At 39.3% G+C, this 12,311-nt stretch overlaps 1 protein-coding gene across 8 annotated transcripts in view; it reads right to left on the bottom strand.

The window, feature by feature from the left end:
• Positions 1-12,213, bottom strand: part of EYA4 (EYA transcriptional coactivator and phosphatase 4) — a 156,742-nt gene extending 144,529 nt beyond the window's left edge. For all 8 annotated transcript variants that reach the window (XM_085301864.1, XM_085301859.1, XM_085301857.1 and 5 more), the window contains exon 1: positions 12,020-12,213. The gene's annotated coding sequence lies outside the window, so the exon portion shown is untranslated. The remainder of the gene's footprint in view (positions 1-12,019) is intronic.
• Positions 12,214-12,311: the final 98 nt, after the last annotated feature.

Below are 12,311 nucleotides of genomic sequence, written 5' to 3'. Positions count from 1 at the left end.
ATACCATTTGGTATCAGTCAAAAACAGGCACTCATGACAAATAAGCAGAGCAATACAAACCATGACCTTCAACAAATGAGACTTCTGCATCRGTTATGTAAATACTAAAGGTAAGAAACTGAAAGGATCTATGGCAATAGCTTTGCCTGCTGTCCTTTTAGTATCATAGAACACAACAAGTGGAAAAACAGGAATATAGCAAGATGTTTTGGCAAATGGTAACGAACTGGAAGCATTATGTCTCATTTACTGTTGGTAAAGTAATACTTCAGTGGAGCTTTTATTCCCCTTGCAAAACTGGTTACCAGTTTTGCTGGTACACAGATATGTCTCAAAATGACTTCCCCTACTCTTCCTACCGCTCCCATCTCATACCTGTGTAATAAATACCACACATTAGCTTTAAGAATTTGTGAGTACAAAATTATAAACCCAGCAACTCCTCTCTCACCTTCTCTAATGTTTTGCAATACACCAAGATTGAAAACAGAACTGCAAATCCACCGATTCTGAGGGCTTCCTAAGTGATAGAAAAAGCTGTTCATCCACCTTTAGACAAAGTTTGCAGTTATACAGACCTTCTTCAGACTCATTCCAGACATTTCAGACTATTCTGGCTAAAAATAAATAAAATAAATGCTAAGTCTTTTTCTGGACTCTTTGTAAACAAATTTAATCTAGAATCCGACTCTCTTTCCCTGAAAATAAAGCAAAATTTATCTGCAAAAAATTAAATGTAGTGTTTTCAAACTTATGATCAATCAAAACCACAAAATCCTTACCTAAATAAAAATATAATTCCCAGAAAAAAGAAAAGAATGAAGAGATGCCAAAGGTACAAGGATACTCTTTTTAAAATGTAGTAAAAATTCCAATTTTATTTTCCAACTTAGAGAACATTGCAACATTTTGAAGGGCTAGTTTCTTTTTGGGGGGGAAAGGTTTTTTATTATTATAATGCATATTTTGGTTAATTTCTGAGACATTCTGCCTCTGTTTTTGTAGAAAGTAGTTGAGAACAAACCAAATTAAACATTTCAATTCTTTATGAACAAGCCACAGAAAACAGAAGGAAAAAGACCATGGTTGGTCAGCCAGGATATTTAAAGAGACCCTGTCAACCTGAACATATTAATTATTTATGATTTTATCTCCCCAAAAGACAGTTCAAACTTACCTTTTGCAGATAGATTTTTTTTTTACCTTTTGGGTAAAAAAATAGCATAATATAACAATAAAAATTATTTCTAAAATAGAAATATTATTTATCATTTTAGAATTTGGGTGAGCCTAGAAATAAACACATCTTCCAGTAAACCAAACAGTAGTTTTATATGCCTGGATAAATTAACAAATTAAAAAAAAAATCTTACATTAAAATGAAAGCCTTTACAGCATACCATGTATACATTGGAATTTCTTTTTAAAAGGTATGCCACAATTACAATACTGTATTCACCAGTTTCATGCTTTGATGAGTATGCAATTATAGTTATTAAAAGAAATTCAAATAATAGCTAAAATTCCTAGAAACATCTTGATACGGGGAAAAATGCAGCTTTCACTTCATTTACCATTGTCAGTTTCATTACTGGCCCTTTTAGGCAGCTTCCATTACTGTTACTACAAGTGTTTCACATAGAATTCTTGAATGGAACATTTTGAAATACTAGAAAGAATATGAAAGTAAAGCCACAGAAAATAAACATGAGTACTTTAGTTCCGGTTTGGCAGGACAAATGTAATCCTTTTCTTAATTAAAGCTGACAGTAACTCCTAAATATTTCTTTTACAGAAGTGTTCCATTCTCAATGAATTATTGAACAAAAGGGCACAAAAAATGTGAATACAAAACTGTCTCTTTAGAAGTAACTCTGTTGTTCCCAGCACATAACTCAGACATTTCCTTCAGAAAATTAGGACAGTTACTACTCTTCAAATCTACTGAAGCAGCACTAGTATTGTCAAATTAAACTAAAACAATCAGAACACAATGAATGAAAAGTAACAGAACTCATGTTCCAGGATATGCATCAGAAACAAAGCAAATACTGAAGGAAACATCAGAAGTGTTGAATAGTCTGGGTATTTATGTGCTGCAGATCCTCACAAAAGCTATCTGTAGTCATTTTGAGTCTAGGCCTACCAGCAATCCTCGTACAAAATTTAAATGCCATTAAGTACTTTGAACAGTTTGTCATCCCGCTGCTGAAATTCCTTTATTAAGAGACAGTAGTTAAGTATCTAACACAAAGTAATAATAAAAAGTGGCTATTTTGATATTTTAATTATAACTGGTTTGACAATAGATCTTTTACCAAATTCCTTTTTCCCCACTTAGGTATTTATAAGCTGTGATCAAACTATGCTACATTCTCATTTGGTAAACTAAGTGGAATCAGCTCATTCCCTGGAAGGCACATTTTTCAATTGTTTAATTATTTCTATGGTCTTATCTGAAACCTGTCCACTTTTTCTAGCAACCTTTTCAAAGCTAAAAGATGGCAGCTTTCCAGTAGCAGATGCATCCATACTATCTAAACAAGTAACGTAACTTCTCCTATTCTGTGTGGCACTGCTTCTTCCAGCAATTATTACTCCTTTCTGACTATAATACTATGTTCATCATTTGCCATAGTTTCTAGGGGTTTTTTTAGAATAAATCACTGGCTTGTATTGAAGCTGTATGCTGGTACTCAGGCTTACTGAATAAGCCAGACCACTCTGTATTAGCAATTTGCTCTCTGTATTATTTACTTTAATCATTAATCTTTGTAGTATCAGTACTGTGGCCATTATAGTCTACCAACAGAAGTACAACAAAGTTTGTAAGAAGTAAGTATCTCTTCTATTAAGTCAATAATTGATCTAATAAAAGATATTACTTCTTCTAGATATATCAATCATAGAATCATAGAATCAGTTAAGGTTGGAAGGGACCTCTGGAGATCGTCTAGTCCAACYGCCCTGCTCAGCAGGGTCACCTAGGGCATGTTAGACAGGGCTGCATCCAGGCGGGCCTTGAAGATCTCCAGAGAAGGAAATCTCTATATCACTGGTAAAATAATAAATAGTTTTGACATAATGATCAACTCTGAGAAGACTGTGTAGTAGTGTCTCTTTAAAGGTTCATGAGTATTTTTTTTCAAATCTATAGTCTGCTTCTTAACTCATTTCATTAGTGCCAAATAGATTTTGTACTTTTAAACAAAAAATCCTGTCAAGTCAAAAACCTCACAGAACTTTATTACATCACTACTCTTACCTTTAACAATCAAACTTGTACTCACTCAAAAATAATATTGCTAGTTTGGCACAACCAACTTTTCATAAACCCGTAAAGTGGTATACCATGCATATTTCAGTGTTATATGTGAACAACATAAAAAAGGCATTTGGAATGTGATGGCATGTAAATTAATACTTTGTGACAGTGGAAACTCATAAAAAATAGTTCCTATAAATTAAGCACTTGTCTATAGTGACAGATAAGCACTGGCTACTTTTTAGAAATTATTCAACTTCTTTCTACAGGCATAACAGTAAAAGAATGCAACCAGTCACGGTTGCTATGAGCTTTGGTGATGACATTCTCTTTCTAGAGCAGTTAYGCTTTGTCTTTCCCGCATGAGAATAGCTACGGGACAGCAGGGTACAGAATCAGAAAATGTATATGATCGGGGATCATACCTAAACTCCTGCATTATTTTGAGGACCTCACATCTGTTCACTCAAAAGGTATCATAACTTTTCATAGTTATAACTTGTATATATAAAAACATATATACAAATATATATAAATATATACACATAAATATATATTCTGCAAAAACTTTAGTTTTACATCTTAACACATCCTAACAAGAACTTCTGGTTAAATATCAAGGGATCATTTCTTCTAGACAATGTTTTCATTCTGAGAAATGCCATCTATTCCACAGACTTGTCCTTGCACTTCAGTTAATGGAGGTGGCAGATTAGGTAACTGAAACTGTGGTTCCACAAGTATTTCTGTAGCACTAGTGCCAGTTTAAGCAGTGCTGGTACTGCCACTCATTCCGACCTTTGCACCATGCCAGCACAGCTGTTTGTGAACCACATCAAGGAACAGCTCCGGTAGAAGAGGGGCAAGGGCTGCTTAAGAAGCGCTGCCACCAAATGCAAAACCATAGCTTCATGCTCTTCCTTACTCTGCCACAGAAAACAGATGGACACAGAAACTTCAGATGTGGTTGGTCACGTACATACACTACTCACATTCAGATTACTAGTATTATTGCTTGTATGAACCAAGACCCCTGGAGAACTGGTATCATGCAAAAAAAAAAAAAAAAAAAAAGAGCAAAAAGATAGCCCTTTTCTCAGATACCTTATAGTCTGACTACCGCATGGTTAGTCATGATTTGAAAGCATCTCTTGAGCTACAGTTCTAACCATGGACTTCCTGAATGTAGATCTAAGCAAGACCCAAAAAAGCAGAGTAGTTTTGCAACAGCTATCAATGACTAAACTCCTTCAATTTCACTTGTGACTTAAACCAAAAATCTGACTACTCATCTAGCTCTTGGAGAAATTAAAAGACTGTAATTTAATCACAAAATCAGAAAGCAAGCTAACTCACATCTAAATAGCTACCAGAAATGACTAGGAAAGATATCATTTTAGGCGATGGACACTACTCCTCTCATTCCAGTTAACTCCCAGCAATACTGCTGCACAGTGAGCTCAGGATTTGGTATGGTACTGTGAACACAATAGGACAATCAACTGAACCATATTAATACAAACATTACACTAGCTCCTTATAGCAACTAGATTAGAATAAATATATATATTAAAAAAAAAAAGAAATAGGTGGCTCAGTAGAAAAGCAGTTCGTTCTTTCCACTTTGGAAACCTACCACAGTTTCAATCTTGTCTCAGGATAACCTGGAAATTTTATTTTGGAGACCTTTCCCAAAATGCAGTTATCCAGTTCACAAAACCTCTACACTGTTCAGCTCTACTAGTTCCCAGCTCCCTAGTTCTCTGCATTAAGACTAGAAAAGGAACATTAGGTTGAGTCTGATTTGCTATGCTAGAACTTGGCAGAGGAAATGTGCATAATCTGTCTGTGCTATGCTTGTTTCTATGAAACCATGTCTACGCTGGGACACTCAGGAGAGTTGGAAGAAAGACCTCACATACAGGGTGATGTCAGTATGYATGAACTGAATTGCACTGAGCCTTGTCTAGCTGCTCTTGCTCAGGAATAAGGTGACCTTCATTTTCTGCAATTCTCTGAGAATATGCTACAGTGAATAAAAAGGAACATCCAGATGGGATTGAACATGCTACAACTGACTTTATGTCTTTCCTTGATTGGGCTTAGCATTCACAAATATCCTTCAGTAAACACAACCTGACTATTGCCTAAAACGAATTAAAGGACCTTAGTCAATTGACAATATTTCTAATAGAACCACTTTCCAGAAATGCAGTTATTGCAGAAGTTATTTTCATGGTCATTTACTTCATAAAAAAAAAAAAATAAAAAATATATCTAACATAAAATCCGAAAAGCTCAAAAAAAAAAAAAAAAAAAAAAAAAGGAAGAATAGTTAATTTTGACTTTTATCCTTAACCCTCCTTTGTTTTGCCTAATTATTGCAGGATCACTCCTCTGTGCATGTAACCTTATAAAGTATACTAAAATACCTGAAAAAAATAACAGACTGCACTAAGAATAAAGGACTAGATACTCATCTGGCATAATGTGAGACCACTCCAGTAATTTCAACATTCCTACTCCAATTTGCAACAGCTAAGGATCTGGCACAAAACATCAAGTTAAGTTTCCAATTACCTCATGCACCAGCATTGATTTCAATAGTTATATACACACAGTCATAGAGAAGAATTATTTTAAAAGTCGCAAACTCAGCTCTGTATTTCTTTTACTTTTGTGGTCTAAATCAAACCCTTCATGGTATTTTAATGGAGGTTTTTGTGGTTTAATTATACATGTGTCAAGAGCAGAATACTTACTTGCTGCCTCAACCCAATTAAAAAGAAAGGCAGCAGTAATTCGTTATACTGCTGACAGTGTCAACTTATACGAGGTCATGTCAGAATAGTAAGAAATTTTAATGTTGCCAAAAATCTAATATGTATTAACTTAAATAAGTAAATAAAGAGTTATCACATACATGAAAGTTGRTCGTCTTTATGTGAGAATTTTGCAGGTGGCTTTGGGAGGTCTTTTGCAATTGCCTGCTCCAAATTAGTCGAACTGCATAGTCCAGCCACAATATGAGGCAACACCAGCACAGAGACACAGCATTCAGTCATGCCAGACATATGTAGGTCTTTAGAAACAGTACTTAACTTACATACAATTAAACAACTCTACACTAATACCACAATATAACACATTACCCTGTATGTCTAAGGACAGCTGCTTCATGAATAATCACCATAATTATTTATTTTATTCTATGAAAGGGACACTGATCGTCAAAGGTATTTAGGCAGAGAAATCCTCCAAAAATCCTCCTTCTCAAAAGCATGGTAGTTACAGTCTAAATTCGAGTTTAACGTCTCACGCTTGAGCGTATTAGCTTAAGACAAAATACTTGCTGGTATACAGACCTGTAAAAGTTGTGAAGACAGTTAACTTGTTATGATAATCATTCTTACTGCACAGAGATTTTAAACAAATTGAAAATAAAATGTTTAAACATTAGTTTTCCTCAGACAGCTATTATGACTTGACATTTGGCTCAAAAATCTGGAGAACTAGCATAAATACAGTCCAATGAATGTGAAAGCTCAGAGAGGCATTTGGATATAGGATAATCAATCATCAAAGTAATTTTACTTTTAAACAATGAAGCAAAAGGTGGGCCACCTACTCGACACATTTCACAGGTTAGGAGACAAAGGCTATAAAGGGCTCGAAAATATTTTTCACTAGGGTCCCATATTACAGGCATCCCAAAGGGAATCTTTCTGGCAGTATTACAACCTATAGTGTGGAGAAATAAAGCAAGTATTTTGGGCTTTTCAAATAAATGTTGCTCTTCACATGTGAGATGAACACTTTCCATATCTGAGCTTTCACGCTGCAAAGCGGGTCCAAGTTTCTTTAAGCACATCTGATTTAATGAAAAATTTAATGACAGTGCAACACAGAAGTGTGGACTTGGCCAAAAAAATGATTTCATAAAAATCTAATTTCTATACAGCAACATCTAAAATGTCATCTAGTATATACAAGTTAAACAAAAAACGTTTTAATGTTTATTGTAAGCCGAAGGGCTTAAGTGGGTAAAATGTCCAATGAATTTAGAAGGAAGTAAAGAGAATTTATTTTTAATAACCACTTTTATTTAATTTTTGAAAAGACTAGCAGTCTTATGCCTTAAGCAGAACCGTGCCCTGAAATCTCAGGGGTGATTAAAGGGCCATGCCAAAGCTGAAAGGTTTCAAATATCAAACTATACTATTATGTCAGGGCCAGCAAGATCAATTAGCGCTTTTCAATGACAGAAAAGGTTACAGTTGGACACACATTTACACAATATTTAAATCTAAAAAAGGAAAACCCACAGTAAAGTTACTTTTAATACTACATATTAAAAGTTTACTCATAAACCTGTTAAAAGATGACTCTTCTTCCTTTTGCGCAATGTAAACACTGTTCTTTGAATGGAAAATGTCAAGAAGTTTATAGATATCTGAGATAATTGAATACATTGGATTCTGAAGTGCAAAATAAAACCTAAGATATCTTAGTGTTTCTGCTATTAGACTTAGTTTACTGAACTTTCAAAAAGCTTTAAACATTACAACTAAAATCACGTATTATACCTACCTACCTGTAAAATTAACTCATCAAAAGTCTGGAAAAAAAGCAAGTTTACATCTTTTGTAATTAACAGCTATACAAAAACATTCATCCCAAGAACAACTTACAATTTTGATTCTTACTATTGTAAGAATAGTCACCGCAAGTACAGGTAAGTTACAAGTTAATTTGATACTTTTTAATATTACCGTTGCCACAGTGAACATTGCTTGAACAAAATATCACATCACGCTATCAAATACAGTCAGTTTAAAATCACAGTAAAAATGTTGGAGATAAATAGAGAAAAAAATCAGATCGTGTTGCAATCAGTGAGTTAGTTTGTAATTGTACTATGTTGAGTAAAAAGCACAGCAAGATTACTTTTGTTCAATTATAGATTTCAAAATGTCATATTTTTAAAAAACTACTCTTTATTTATTTCTTCTAGGAGTTATTTGAAATATTTACTACCAGACAGTACCTAATTTTAGGTTTTAAGTGCTTTAACAGCTCTATGAAATATGATCAGCAGCTGCAATATAGAACTACGCTGAATAAACTCGCCTTATAAAAAGGGAGACCTGTTTTACCCAGAGTTCATAAAATTCCTACTTCCAAAAAAGATAACATTAAAAAAAAGCAGTTGCATTCTGCAGTGTTTGACATACAACTTCTAGGAATTAATTTCTTCTTTCTGAATTGACTTTCACATTTAATGAATAAAAAAAAGTAGCTTAAATATGATCACTTGAAGATTTCGATGAACATCATTCAACACCATCAGTTCCTCAAGTAATCAGACAGGTACCCTTCCCGTTCCAAATTCCAACTTAACATTGCTTAATTCTAGATCTAAAAAGTGTAAGTGTGATACATAAAAGTTACATAAAGTTTCAAGAGTAGCTCTCAGCTTGCATCAGAGGCTAAAAATATGCAACAGGATACTATCTATAGCTGCATTTCTAGTTGCCTTTTTCAATACATTTTACTGGGAACTGCTATACGAATRACAGGTTTTCTGCTCATTAAATTCCTTATTTAGAATTTATCTATCCCACTGGCAGTATTTACATAGCAGAATAAATTTCTCTTGTAAGAAGCTGTGAAACCATTAATAAATACAAATCCTGCAAAAGTAACCTTCAACTAAATTTATTAGCAATGCAACCAATTATACATAGCAATTTATAACTATATATGCATTATCAGAACAAAGATACAGAAAAGATYAGTCAACATATTTCTTTTTTAATTTTATTGCAATTCATTAAAGAACATTTGGTAACACAAATACATTAATTTTCAAAAGAAAACAGGAAGGACTCTTTAGATGGGTAGTCCAGCTTAACATCAAGTGTCAAAACACACAGGAAGAACCAAGGAGAAGAAAGATGTCAGTCTGTATTTCCGCTTACTCATAATACAATATACGCTGCAGGTATGCAAAAATTATGTATCCTCCAGCATTTTGAGGAATACTAGAAGGAAAAAAATCAAGCCTACAGTAATTTTAGCGAACTGGTTTTTTCTACATTCAGGGAATGAGAAAAATGATATAACCAGAACTTTAATGCAAAGTAGACTCTTCAAATATCAAACAGATACATAATATTGAAGTCAGACAAAAGCTAGACAAAAGCTATTTATTGTATATACAGCGAAGATGCTTCCCTCTGTATACTTTCTATAATTCTAAAAAGTTAATTAGATAATCTTAGATAAACTACTTTCTAGTCCGCTTAGAAAGTCTTTCCTAGTATTCCATATGTGTAAAACAAAACTCAGAAAACCACAAATAGTTATTTCTTACTGTTGTGGCATGATTTCATGCCTTCATTAGAATTATCCAGAGTGCTCCACTTGTTTGGTACAACAATTCTCTATTTCTCTATTTACCAGGTACTGACCATCACCACTTGCGCGATAAAAATATACCTCCGTGTGTTCTGCTATAAATCCTGCCCACARGATAACGGGAAAGCAGCGGTGCATCTACTTGGCTCTTAGCAGAAGTTTCATAAATGTAAATGAAACTGTAGCTGCCCGTTACTGATTGGTAGTGACGCTACCGCGGGATCCCGCTCGCTTTTTTGTGAAAAATGCCTGCGGCTGCTCCCCCGTCGGGTGCCGGGCGGCGCAGCCATCGGGGCGACGCCCCGGCACCGCGGCTGCCAGGCAACCCCTCGCGGCCGGTTTCAACGGAGAAGCCCCAACGGCGCGGGACTAACCGCCCCAACGGCCGGCGGCTTAACTGCCACAACGGCGCAGGGGCTTAACGCACAACGGCGCGGGACTAACCGCCCCAACGGCGGGGGGCTAACGGCCCCAATGGCAGGGGGCTAACTGCCCCAACGGCCGGCGGCTTAACCGCCACAACGGCGCAGGGGCTTAACGCACAACGGCGCGGGACTAACCGCCCCAACGGCGGGGGGCCAACCGCCACAACGGCCGGCGGCTTAACCGCCACAACGGCGCAGGGGCTTAACGCACAACGGCGCGGGACTAACCGCCCCAATGGCGGGGGACTTAACCGCCCCAACGGCGCGGGGTTCAACCGCCGCCACAACGGCCCTCGGCGCCCCGGCGCCGGCCCACGCCCTTAGCGGCGGGAGAGGCAAAGGCAAAGCCGCTCGCTGCGGCACCTCTATGTGAAACCTAGCCTGCCGTTTCTTCGCGGGTATCTGGTTTTGGAAGTGTGTCCAGTGACAGCCAGAGAAGCAAATTAATGGCCAACAGCCCACTGGGTTTGAACACGAAGAATCCTGTTACCTCCTCGCGGATCAAGTACACACACAAACACACGCGCACACTCGGGCTTCCCCACGTGGAAACGCTTTCAGACCAAAACACAAGTCCCTGCACAGCCGATGCACCTATGCGGAAGGGCGGCGGGACCCCCCGCGCTCCGGCTTTTCCATGCCTCCGTCCTCACCCACAACGGAGAGACGCGGCGGGGGAGGGGGCCAGGGGAGGGACGGGACAACCTGAAAACGCAGTTCTGTCCGTCTTTAAACCACAAGAAAAACAACTGGTTGTTGGTGGTGGGGGGAATACCCTAAAGAAGGGAAATGGCAAGGAACAAAAACAACAGGCAGCTCTGTCCTAACTCCCGTCACATACTGGGAAAAGAATCTTCAGAAACTGAAGTGTTTTCTGTATTTTGTTACCGGTCTGAAATCAGACTGCCTCATCCGTAGATACTTCTAATGGCTGCAAAGCCTGAAAGGTCCGCCTGTAAAAAAAAAAAAAAAAAAAAAAAATCAATTGCTGCCCGAGGCTGGGGCAGAGGAGATCCTGAGATCATGAGGGCTGCACGGCACAGTACGGATAACTGAACCAACCTTGTTTTCTGCCGTCGCTGCGTGCGCCCGTGTGTCCCAAGCAAACTGAATCCCCCCCCTTTCAAGCTGCCGAAAACAGCCTTGCTGACAAGAAACGGGTGTTTCTAGAAAAGACTCGTTACCATCTGCCGCGCAGGGTGTGTATTTTCGCGTTGCTTTGGCAGGATATGCTCCCCCGTCGCCAGCAAACTTGTTTCCTCTCAGCCTCCCTGCAAGCAGCCGGCAGCGGCGGCCCCGGCCCCGGCCGTCCCTCAGAGGCGGCGCGGGCGGCCGAGGCGGGCGGCCCCGCGGCGGCGGGGGCCCGCCCCCCCCCCCCCCCGCCCCCTCCCCCGGGTGGCGCTCGCGGGGCGCGCCCAGCGGCACTGCCCGCCGCCGCGGGAGCCCCGCGGGAGCCGGGGAACAAGGCGGTGGGCGCCGGCACGGCTTGCTCCTGCCTCCCGGCTGCCCCAGAAGCGACCGTAACGGCAAGCCGAGGAGGGCTGAGGGCAAAACGGAAGGGACTGTCACCTGGAGAAAGGCAGAAAGTCCGGGCGCGGGGGAAAAAAGTCACCGGGAGCCCCTCCGCAGCGGAGGCGAGGTTTTGCAAGAAAATTCCCCTGGTGTCGGGGGCGGCAGCCCCGTCTCTGCCCAGTGATAGACGGCTCTGCAGACCCTTCCCGTCACTTTTGCTTTACAGCAACTTTTTTTTTTAATCGGACCAGCAAGAAAACAATGCTAAATAAGCCCGAAACATAAACACACACCCATCTGCACGGACACGCACATGCGACAGGGAACCGGTTTCCTCCACCTCTAAACAGAAGGGGTGGGAGGGAGGCTTGGGGACTGGGGAGTAAGAGACACTCACCTTCTCGCTGCCGGGATATGCCGCTACCTTTATTTTATGGCTGCTCCTTATTTATTYATTCTCGTCCCTTCTCCGAGGCGAGGTTCCCCCTTTACACTGTTCCTCTGGCAAAAACAGGACATCCCCTCTGCAACTCCCCCCCCTTTCTCCACACACAAATAAAACGCAACTCGGAGCAAAACGGGAGGGGAGACTTGGGAGGAGGCTGGTAAGGGAGAAGCCGAGCACTCTTCGCACTTCAGCGAGTGCAACTAGTTGTCTGTCACGCACAGGCACTTAGCAAGTTTCCCTC

The sequence above is a fragment of the Rhea americana genome, unplaced genomic scaffold (genome assembly GCF_003343005.1).
Source record: "Rhea americana isolate MKP2758 unplaced genomic scaffold, rheAme1 scaffold_180, whole genome shotgun sequence".
Classification (NCBI taxonomy): Eukaryota; Metazoa; Chordata; class Aves; order Rheiformes; family Rheidae; genus Rhea; species Rhea americana.
This window is presented reverse-complemented; position numbering and strand designations above follow the sequence as displayed.